This window comes from Nyctereutes procyonoides, unplaced genomic scaffold (genome assembly GCF_905146905.1).
Source record: "Nyctereutes procyonoides isolate TBG_1078 unplaced genomic scaffold, NYPRO_anot_genome, whole genome shotgun sequence".
Lineage (NCBI taxonomy): Eukaryota > Metazoa > Chordata > Mammalia > Carnivora > Canidae > Nyctereutes > Nyctereutes procyonoides.
Window position 1 is genome coordinate 36,109,676 of NW_026575047.1, and position 12,128 is coordinate 36,121,803.

Consider the following 12,128-nt stretch of genomic DNA (forward strand, 5'->3'; position numbering starts at 1 on the left):
GGGGTTCTAGGGAGCTCAGCCCCTCCTGAGACAGGAAAGGGAGACACCTTTCCAAACTCACGGCCCGCTTTGAGGCAAGGAGGGAAGCAAAGCTTTTCCCGTGTCTGCTTCTTCTCAGTGGCCTTCAGCTCAAAATAACTTGCATGCTGAAGTGGATACTTGGGGTGGTGTATTTTGATACTGAGGGACCTGGGGGGTGGATTGCAGTGAGCTCTGTGGAGGAGAGAACCAAGATAAAATGCAAACAGGGACCATCCCCCCAGAAAAGACCATCAAGAAACGGGAAGGGAGATTATGTAGCAGGTGAGATTTAAAGCAGGGGGTCAACTGTGGGGAAAGCCCGCTGCAAGCATCTCCCCAAAGGGAACAGTGTGCACAGAAGCCCTGAAACAGGAGGGTTCAGGGGTGTTTGCATGGCAGCCGGCCAGAGGACAGGGGATGGAGAGCTGTCCACAGTGGTTTGGTAAGCAAGAGATTTTAAGCCAAGGGAAGGACTTTTGATTTTATTCTGATAAGGAGTGTGATTTTATCATGGCAAGATACTTTGGTAAGGATTATATTTTATTTGTATGAAAAGGTTCGATTTGAAATAGGAGATTGCATGATCACGTGCTTACTGGTAAAGCAGCAGGCTAGCTGCTGTGTGCAGAATGCCTGGAGGGGAGAAAGCAGTGGAGGAAGGGGGGAGCATTGGGGTGCTGAAGCAACACCACAAGAAGACACCTGTGATGGCTTGTCCAGCAGAGGTGACAGGGAGGATGCAAAAAATTAACTTGTGGGACAAGACAGGAGAAAGTTGTCCGGAACAGACCCAAATATAAATACAAATGGACTACATAATAATTAATAGTGTTTCAAATCGGTGAAGAAAGAATAAATGGTATAATAAATAATTTCAATATGGTAAGCTCTTCCTTTGGACAAAGATTCAGTCATGACCCTACCTCAAGTCCCACACTGAAATAAATTCAACCTAATTGAAAATGTCAGTGTGATGCATGACTTCGCCATTGCTTTAGGGAGGGGGACAAATCTATGACCGGATTTTTCCACCCTTTGAAACAACATCCCAGAGTTTGAATATGTGAAATCACAAAAGAAAAGGGACCAGACAAGAAAATGAAAATTGCCACTTTACAGGTACTTGCCATATTTCCCTGGGCGCCTTTTGGCTCTCTCTCAGATTGTCCTTGCCTCTGATGACTTAGACAGCCTTGAGGGATGCTAGTCAGCTGTTTTGGAGAATGTCCCTCCATTTAGATTTGTCTGTTACTCTCACGATTAAGATGGGGATCCTGGTTTGGAGAGGACGAGCACAGAGGTGAAGTGCCACCTGCGCCATATCAAGTTGTGGCATCCTGTCCACGTGACTTGCCACGCTAACCGGGATCACCTGGCTGAGGTGGTGTTTGTCAGGTTTCCCTGCCATAAAGTTATTCTTTGATCCTGTTTCCCTTTGGTCCCCATTGGAAGGAAGTCACTGCCTGTGGCCACATGGGACATGGGAGGAGTGGGGAGTTGGGCTCCACCTCCTTGACGGCACAGCTTCCACATCATTTGTTTGGAATTCCTCTGCGTGGGAGATCTATCTACTCTCCTTCGTGTATTTATTTATTCAATCCTTATTTATATCAGTATGGACTTGTGGATATTTATTTTATACTTGGGCTTCTAATCTAAATACTACTTTATTTATTTAGTTGCTCAAACCTTTCCAGCTTTGGCCATTGGGAGCTCTTCCATGGTTCCTGTGACCTTTGACACTTGCCATCTCCTTCTTTTTCGAGCACTTCCTTACTCTCTGGCACTACAAGATGCTCCAGGCTCATCTTCTATATTTCCTGTGCCAGACCCAAAATCAGTCACTGCTCCAAGGATCCCTGGTTCCTGTAGTTGGGGAATTGATTTTGAAATGAAGATCCAGACACCAGGTGTTAATTACTTTTTTAAAAAATCTGATGTGATTCATTGCTATCAAGGTTGTGTTAAAAAAAAAAAACTGGGGATCCCTGGGTGGCGCAGCGGTTTGGCGCCTGCCTCTGGCCCAGGGCGCGATCCTGGAGACCCGGGATCGAATCCCACGTCGGGCTCCCGGTGCATGGAGCCTGCTTCTCCCTCTGCCTATGTCTCTGCCTCTCTCTCTCTCTCTCTGTGACTATCATAAATAAAAATAAAAAAAAAATTTAAAAAAAAAAAACTGGCACTTTTCATCCATCACTGATGAAGGAGCAAATGATATGGTTTCCCTGGGAAAGTAAATTTTCAAAGTGTGTACAGCCTTAAGACTTACACAGATTTTGATACTGTAGTCTCACGTTTGATGCTCTATCTTAAGTGCAAAGATTTTCTGCCTTATTATGTATAATAGCACAATATCAGAAAAGCCAAATAACATAGAAATGATGAGATAAAAGAATAAGAATAAATAAATTATTCATATATTCAAATATTCATATATTCATATATATGCATATGGGTGTTGTGGAGGAATAGTTTTTATGTGAACGAGGAGCAATAATGTGTGTGTGTATTGTGAATTACAATTTGTTAATAAGAAAACACCTTTTAAATGAAAGGAAAATTTCTAAAATATTAATAGCAATGGCCTCTGAATGACAGGATTGTCATGTGTAATTTTTATTGTTTCTTCACATTTTTTTCTGTTTTATCCAACAGTCTTTTAAAAGCTGTACTTATAAAAAACTAAACATCAAATGTTTCTATCACTTTAAATTAGCGATGTGAAGTGGATGTCTAAATGATTGCTGTGGGCTGTTTGGATTTCATGGACAACTGGCTTATCTCTTCACCGAGTGACGCCATGATTTTTTGGCAGTAGGTTCCTCATCAGCAATAGAGGAGGAGGGCCTTACCCGGGAGATGAATCAACTGTCCTCAAATCACACAGCCGATTGGTAGCAATACTTGAACTCGACACAGCAAAAGATGCTGGTGTGGGGCTGGACTAAAGGCGAGGCACCAGAAGCCTCTGGATTGATTTGCTCTGTCACGGTTCTCTTGGCCATGCTAACTCCTGAGGAACACACCTTCCTGCGTCATAGGGAGGACTGAGGAAAGGAGCACACAAGCCTCAAAGTATCACAGGGAGCAGAGCGTGTTGAAATTACAAAGTCAAGCAAACTTGGCTTTCAGATGTTGGCAAGGCGGGTAATTAATTCACGCGGGACTTTGAGTTCTGGATTTGTTTTTCTCTTGTGCGAATCTGGGTTTGTTTTGGTGGAGAAGTAAGTAATAATTTTGTGTCGTCTTCCCCAGCGACAGAGCTAGGTCACATGACTCAAAGTTTTACCAAAAGCAGCACTTTTATTCTGTAAAGTTGCCAAGGCAACACCAGCTGCTTATGGCATCATGTGACGGAGGGGACACAGACTGATTTTAGAAGCCTAAAATTATCACTCAATCTGCTCACCAAAATTCTGAAACAGCCAAGATGGCCCCAAGCCCAAGGAAAAGCTTCATAAATACTGCTCTGTAAAAATGATGATGCTGATGAATTATGTATTGTTCTCTGAAGTCTGGTATCACAGCCTCAAATCACATACTAAAAACATATTCAAGACCAACATATGCTGGACATGCAGGACACACCTGCTAATCTGTTACCAATTACAGTTTTCCCAATACCACATGGATAAAAATATTTTCTTTTAGTTTTTGTTAAATGGACTTGAAAAATTAAAATCTATTTTTGTAGAAGTTTGATTATATCTCAAAGAGTTCTAATTCAAGATATGTTGAAGATGGAGAATGAGAATGATACTTTCTGACTAGAATATATAATTGTATAGTAATTGGGAATATATATACATATATATACACACACACACATACACACAGTAATTGTTTCAATATTTTTATGATAATAAACAACAGTCCATGGACCGTAGTAAAAGTCTAAATCTTAGAGGTTCCCAGAGAGAATTAATTACATGGACAGATTCCAGAGAGCTATAACCTAATTCTAAATTGATCATTTGTCAGGCTTTTAGAAGCAGAGAAACTGGTCTCAACCTCTCGTCATCCCCTCTTAGAGAAGAGATAAATTAGAATAGAAAGCAAAAACTGGACTCACTGCAAAATGCAATACTTTATCCTATCATGTTACCCAAGCTTTACACTTTTTGTTCTCAGAACACTCACTTTTAAATTAGATAGTTGCTTTGAAGTGTATGCTGCTTTTGCTGACAAAACGGGTAAGATTATTGTTGAGGGAAAAAAATCCAGAGTGCGTGTGTGTGTGTGTGTGTGTGTGTGTGTGTGTATTTCTTGTAAACAGACTTCTCAACTCTTTACATTAATTTTGCAAAGATGAGTAATTGAGTACTCACTGTGTGCACTACAGTGTGCTAGGTTCTATGGGGATACCAAGATCAACAAAATAACCTTTCCTCCGAGGACATGAGATAAAGGTACGAATAAATAGAACAAGATACAAAGAAGTAAAATTGAAAGCAACAGGACTACCCGATTACAGGAAAGGCAAAAGTGTCTCTGACTAGAAGGATCATGAGTGCTTCATGGAAAAAAGCAATATTTTGAACTGAGCTTGTAGGATGAGGAAGACTTTAAATTGAGTGAGGAATAGTCTGCTGAGGCAGAGACGCAGGTGGGCGAGGGTGGAGGAAGTAAGTCAGGAGTTCGGGTGGGAAGCAGAGAGGAAAAATACAGTCAGGAAGTTGTTTGAAGAGCATTTAAGGGTAGGTCGGTACCAGGTCCTAGAGGAAACTGAACATCATTCTGAGGTTCTGGACTGCATTCTGAGAACAAACAGAAGTGCTGATGACTTGGGGCTGCAAGAGTGACGTGTACTTTAAGATTAATTTGGAGAATGTCCATTGAATGCAGGCTAACCCAGGGGGCGGGAGTGAGTCATGTTGGGGACCCAGAGAAATCACAGGTGGGAGGCACTGGAGATGAGGACTGGGTAAGTGGATGAGGAGGCAGATGGCCTTAAGATGCATGTGGGGGGTGCCCAGCAGGGCTTGGGGCCAGCTGGGTGCGTGTGGGTGGGAGGGAGTGCTCGTAGACTATACCATTGCAGAGTATATGAAGACAAGCAGCTCTCTGACCTCCATGCCAGCTGGAGTCTGGCTTTGTCTCTGGAGTGTCTTCCCCTTCCGCTGCCTTCTATGCAGAGTTACGTGTGCATGTGTGCCCATGCGTGCATGTCCCTGTGTCTATCTGATCAGAACTGGAGGGAGAGAAAGAGGACAAATAGACATGATAAGGCTAGGACATTGTCAGAGAATCCAGAGCATGGCACCTAAGAGAACCGGGGACCCAAAGTGAATATGAAAGCCAGTGTCCCAACCATGATCCCTTTAATGCATAAGGGAAGAATCAGATTCATTTTAAATTATTTTTCCATGGTGATATTTAATCCTGGAGACCACACACTCCAGAATTGAAACATAGAGATTGAAGCTTCAAGAGGGCTGCATGTGGCATGGACCATGATTTGCTTGGTTCGGTTCTAAGGACAGCAAGGAAGGGAGAGGTTTTTGATTTAATTCATTATTTTTAATGTTAGAGGCAAAGGCCCAGGTAGCAGTGTCCAGGAGGCAGGATCTTCATGAAATGACTGTCCTGTGATCCGTGACTGTTGTTTAAATGGACTTTCACTGGCCACGATCCACAGGTCACTTCAGTAAATACAGTAAATAAGTAAAAAATCAGACCCTTGATGTAGCGGCAAAAGTGGCTCTTAGAATATTTTAATCTGCTGTAAACTATACACATACATTGTAGCATCACACCTGCATTCAGATCCAGACTGTGAAAAATATTTATAGTGCTTTATAAGTCATCTTATCAAACAACTCAATTGGATTTCAGGTGCCTGATTTCACCAAACTTCTCGGAGTGGTCATCTAAACCATATGAATGTGAAGTTTGATAGGCACACCTCATTTGAAAGGTAATCCCATTTTATTTTAGAGATTTTTTTTAAAATATGAAAAGGTAGAAAAAGGTTATGCTTTGCCTGCCCCCCAAGTGACAACTGCTTCCATGTTGATGCCAGTGTTTTAATGTTTTCTTCTCTGCATGGATTTCCTGGTCGTTTTATATAGCCTAAATAATAGTTTATGTGTAAATTTATATCACTTAATCCAGGTATTTCCATGTCATTATAAAATTTTCATAATTATTATTTTCACAGGTAAATAACGTTCCATCAGATCAGTATACCATGATTATTTCATTATTCCACTATCATTGAAACTTCGGGTACCTATATTTTTGCTAATAGAGGAGCATCTCATTGCATATTTTTTTCATGCTTAGGTTTGTTCCCTTGAAATGTGTTCTCAGAACCAGGATTGCTCACTTTTTTTTTTCAGGATTGCTCACTTAAGTGTAATTTTATTTTGATCCAAATATCCTCACCTGAGTATAATGCAGCATCTCCATTTCTTACAGGAGAGAAGAAACAATCATGGCATTTCACATGGCGAGCTTTATCATTACATCCTTAGCTCCTTTTCTGTTTCGCTCACTGCCAGGCAAGCAGGGTTGAGAAGCAGGAAGGGTAAACTAAGGCTGGTGTCAGATGAACTCCCCCGATGGAGAGATGATTAGACTCTAGAGGGTAGTGTGTGAGGACCACCTACCTGTCCCCCCTCCTCTGGCTCTGTTTGGTCTCTTGTCACTCCACCCAGTTGTGATGGACAGTTCCTAACATCTGTCTGAAACTTGGCATCAGCCTCCCCTGTTTGGTGCTCTGAGGTCCTGCACCCTCAGAGCCCCAGAATCATGGTAAAAAGCTGTAGCACCTGGACTGGATGAAGCCAAGATGCGTGTGCATGCCCAGTACCACGTGGAGTCTAGCCTCCTCCCAAAATTGGAGCCCTCTGTATGAACTCTAGTCCATACAACATCAATATGGGTTACACACACACACACACACACACACACACACACACACACAAGCTTTCTAGGGTCCACTTTAACAAAGTTAGTATTCTTGGTTGAAGAATTTCTCCGAGTATTGGTAGTGCTCCCTTACTCTGAATTCCCACATAGTAGATAAAATACATAGCATTTTCCAAACTCAGTTGATGACAAGGACTTCCTAATGGTCTACTGATGGGTAGGAAGAATGTTGGGGAACAATACTGTGAAATGGTGCCTCACATTCCTGCTTTCTCCTTCTGTGTACCTGACATCCTTACCCCAGCCAGTCCTCTGAAGTGTGGAAGGCCACCCTGCCACAAAGCACAGTGTTAGCACTTTTGAAAATGAGCAGGTGGTCACTGCTCCCTCTGTTTTATATCCCTGGTGTAAATACAAATTAGCCAATATCTTGTCTTCAAACCACTTTTCTAACTGTGTCTTTGTTCAATAATGGTGCTCTAGAAAACATATAGGGACTTAAGAAGATTATATGGCATGCATTATGAACAGCATTATCTTCACATTGAAGTTGGCTGAACCCACCTCGAGATCAGCAACCATTCATTACAGGGGGCTGGGTGGGGGTGTGTGCGGTAAGTAAAAAAATGAAACCAAATGTTAAATATCCCCTGAAGCAAAAATCCAGAATAATCTGGGTTTAGTCTAAAATACAGACTTCAGGGATTGGAATGAAAATGAGAACCTGAGGAGGCACAATAGTTTTAACACCTTATTTAGTAGGCTATTATTCAGAAGCTAGGTTTTGTATCTCCTTAGCAGCCAATAAGCATACTTCTTTAAGAAACCAGGTCATGATTGGCCAACATGGATAAAATAAAAGTGTTTTGCTTAGCATTTTTCTTAGATTCTCTGATTAAATGAAGAACATATTATATTCAAATATTTTTGAGACACTACAAATGCTGTCTTGATTAAGATGTAAAGGTTCCTGGTGACACATCATGGAAATGAACTTTTGACTCAGATCATCCTCGGTGATGGCCAATGTGTTTAGGGCAAAGCTTTCTTTGCAGAAAGAGCCACAATTTAAGCCGAAATTATGTATAGTAGTTGTCATTCCAATTTACCTGTTTTTGCTAGAAACTCTACCTGAGATGTGAGGCTGAGGACTAGGAGTTAGAGGGACTAGGAGTCAGAGCTTGCATCTTATGCCCCCACTGCACCCACAACAAGGCCACCATAGACAATGGCCTCAGACTCCAGCTTCCCAGGGTCTGGATGGAGCCAAAATGTGTGTGCATGCCCAGTACCAAGCAGAGTCCTGCCTCCTCCCAAAATTAGAACCCTCTCTATATAAACCTCATTGGCTTCCAGGAACTAATTGATAGAAAGCTTAAGCATTTTGCAAAATAAAACAAACAGCTATAGCTTAAAAAGAAGGGTAGCCAAAGCTCCAAACCATAGATCATAATGTATTCAAATGAGTCAACTCAGCTCCAGCTCTTGGATTCTGGAGAATGAGACAAGGTTTCTATGTGCTAGGAGGTCACTGCTGACAAGTACAGAAACAAAAGGAATGTGAATGACCTGCAAAACAAAGAGGACTTGGATCCAGGGAGGATTGACTAGGAATCCAGGCCTTCCTAGGGGACAGTCTGCTCCCCTCTCTCTTCAGAGCCATCTTAACCACAAGTCCTCTGGCTATCTCACCCTGCTGCTCCATCCTTAACATCAACTACATTTCTGAGCACAACCACTGTTGGCTTTTGACCACCATGGATTCTAGCCAGGGGGTTCCTGAAGACACCAGGGTTTGTCAGAGACAAGATTTCCCACTCTCTGACCATAAATTGATGGTTTCACTACTTTCACTGAGCTGTTCAGGCTCAGAACCCAGGAGTCAATTCCAGAAATCCCATGTCCCTCCTCTCCAAATATAATTACTCATCAAACTTTGAAATTCTCTGTATTGTCTTCCATTCCCCCAACACACACCACGCATTGTGCTCCCAAGCTTTCTTAAAAATGTCTCTTGTCACACTAGACCCTGAGATTCATGAGGACCAGGGCTACATCTAATTCATATTCCTAGCTCTGTCCCCTGCTATCGTGCCTGGCTCACAATTGATACTTGGGCATGTTTGGTTGAAGGAATATGATCCAGCCAATTGTTCTGTTCCATGTGTTTCTTCCCCTGCTTTATATTCTTGCCAATACTATCATCTTTCAACTAAGACTCAACAATATAATGATTAAATTATGGATAGTGAATGCTGTGAAGAAAATAATGTGTAATAAAAAGACTGAGGCAGGCCATGATATCACAGATAAAATAGTCAAAGATGTCCCCGAGCAGAGGCATGAATGATGGAAAAGAGCTACGCAACCACCTAGGAGGCAGAGGAGAACAGGGAAGCAAAAGTGAAGGTAAAGGCCCTGAGTTAGGAATGATGGCATCTTGCTTGAGGGGAGAGGAAGAGGGCCAACATGGCTAATGCACCATTAATCAGGAAAAAAGGAGCCAGAGAAGTGGTCCAAGAAGTAGCAGGGACTAGAACATACCCTAGGTATGTCAAGAAATGTGGATCCTATTCAAGTGCAGTGGGGAGCCATAGCATGGATTTAACTTAGGAATTTAAGTTGTCTGAGTTAATTGTTTCAAAAAATCATGCTGGATACTGTCTGCAGAGTGGGTTGAAAGGAGACAAAAGAGACCCGTGAAAGCATGTATGCAGAAACGTAGGAGATGGTGTTTGTGGATTGTGCTTGAGGAGAAGAAGTAGAGGGAATCAGTAGTGGTTGGATAACATATATATTTCTAAGGCAGAATGAAAAGAATGTGCTGGGGATCCCTGGGTGGCGCAGCGGTTTGGCGCCTGCCTTTGGCCCAGGGCGTGATCCTGGAGACCCAGGATCGAATCCCACATCGGGCTCCCGGTGCATGGAGCCTGCTTGTCCCTCTGCCTATGTCTCTGTGCCTCTCTCTCTCTCTCTTTCTCTCTGTGACTATCATAAATAAATAAAAATTAAAAAAAAAAAAAGAATGTGCTGATCAATTGGATGTGGCTGGTGAGGAAATCCGACGAGCCAGGGAAACACCTGGGCCCTGGATCTTGGGAAATGACGAGCTGGGTGAGGAACTGCTTTGCAAGGTGGAGACAGTGAGAAATCAATGGGAAGAGAATCTGTTTGTGTTAAAGTGAAAATACCACAATTGCAATTGGTGTGGATCTGGAGCTTAGACAAGAAGATTGTGCCAAGGACATCAGTTTGAGAGTTAGTCATATGTAGAATGTATCAAAGATCTGCAGGGACGGGTGAGTTCAATGAACCATGCATTTTAATGTCATGGGGTCCCCTTTGGTCAGGAGCCATGCAGGTGCACAATGCCCTAATGAGAATGTCCAGATGCCTTCAAACATTTGACTTTTATATCTACATCATGACCCTTATGGGAATTATTAAACTTTAAGAACTCTATGGAGAAAACAGGGAAGGAGCAAAGGGCATAAGAACCTCAGGAATTCATGTGGCCCCCAGGGAGGCAACGCAAGAACACACAGTCTACAGCAAACAACGTAAACCAAAGTTGGGGAAACTCGCCAATGAGTGTGGCTCCAAATCGTCTCTGCAGCAGCAACAACAGCAAGGACCAAGAGCCAGAGATATAGAAACAGAGGTGAGCTGAGCACGTCTCCCCAGAACCTCCACCTCCACCAATCTATTAGTCTACAGATATCTGGTCTCCAGAGACTTCTTCCATTCAGACCCTTAGGCCTATTTCCTTGGGCTCAAGGGCATCCTTCTTCATCTCCAGATCCCTTTGGGGACCTCCATGTTTATACCTACCACTCCCCACCATGATACTTTGATCCAAAGTTGGGGCTGACCATCTGAATGAGAACCATCATAGCATGGGAACATACCTGAATTCACAAGAAGAGTCAACCCACTGAGATGTTCAGCTGATCCTTAGGGGAACCATGAAAAAAACCAGGAAAACAATTTATGTTTGTGTAATTCATTCACGATGCTGCCCCAAAATTTTTTTTTCTGTATACTAGTGGTTCTCAGTCTTTAACATCAGGATCATTTGAAGGGCTTGTTAAAACAAGCACTGAGCCCCACCTGATCTGCTAGGTCTGAAGCAAGACCCAGGAATGTGTATTCCTAACAAGTTCGCAGGTAATGCTGCTGTTTCTGATGCATGGTACGTGTTTTGAGAACCACTGCCATAGGGTATTCTGTTGTGTGACTATCCCGCCATTTATTTATACTTTCTACTGCCATTGACATCTGGGTTATTTTCATTTGGGGGCTGTTATAAATAATGATTCTGTGAGTATCTTTGTCTACATCATCTGTTCACATATGTAACAGGTTTCTGCTGGGTCCCTAGGAATTGTTGGGTCATATGGCATGTGTAAGTTCAGCATTAAGAGATACTGCCAACAAGTTTTCCAAAGTAGTTGTAACTAATTTACACTCTCAGGAGCAATAAATAGTTGAGAGTTCTTGTAATGCACAGCATCCCCACCAATGTTTAGGCTTTTGAAGCTTTTAAGTCTCCGCCAATCTGTTGACTATGTATGTGGTTTTCATTGTGGTTTTATTTTTCCTTTCCCTGATGACTAATGAGGTGGAGGCCTTTTAATATATTTATTGGGCACTAGGCTTTCTTTTTATATGAAGTGCCTCATCAAGATTTTGCCTGTTTTTCTAATTGATTTGAATGAGTTCTTTATACATTTTAGATACTAGGTCTTTGTCAGTTCCATGTGTTGCAAACATTTTCTTCCATTGTGTAGCTTGTCTTTAATCTTTATGATGCCTTCTTGTGAATAGCATTTCTTGATTTTCATGGAGTCTGTTTCCGGGTCTCTCAAACTACGAGCGGTGAAAGACCTTTTCTCCCCCCAACACCACTCCCACCCCCGCCTCACATCAACTGGGGAGTGATGCTTTTGAAATTACAACATGATTGGATATAAACATATAACTTTTTAAAAGCATTCAAAAAACTTTAAGCATTTGATTATCAAGAAATGTGTTCAAGAGACCCTCCCTTCATCCTTAAGCCTCACCCAGTCTTCTGAGGATATTGTACCCAAGAATGAAGCAAGACTCAGGAATCCGAGTTTTGTACTTATCAACTGACTCTTAAACAGAAGAACATTCAATTGCCAAGCTTTTTATTGCTTAATAAAGGTCACAATAGACAACTTACCCTATTTACTCCCAACTATCCCCCC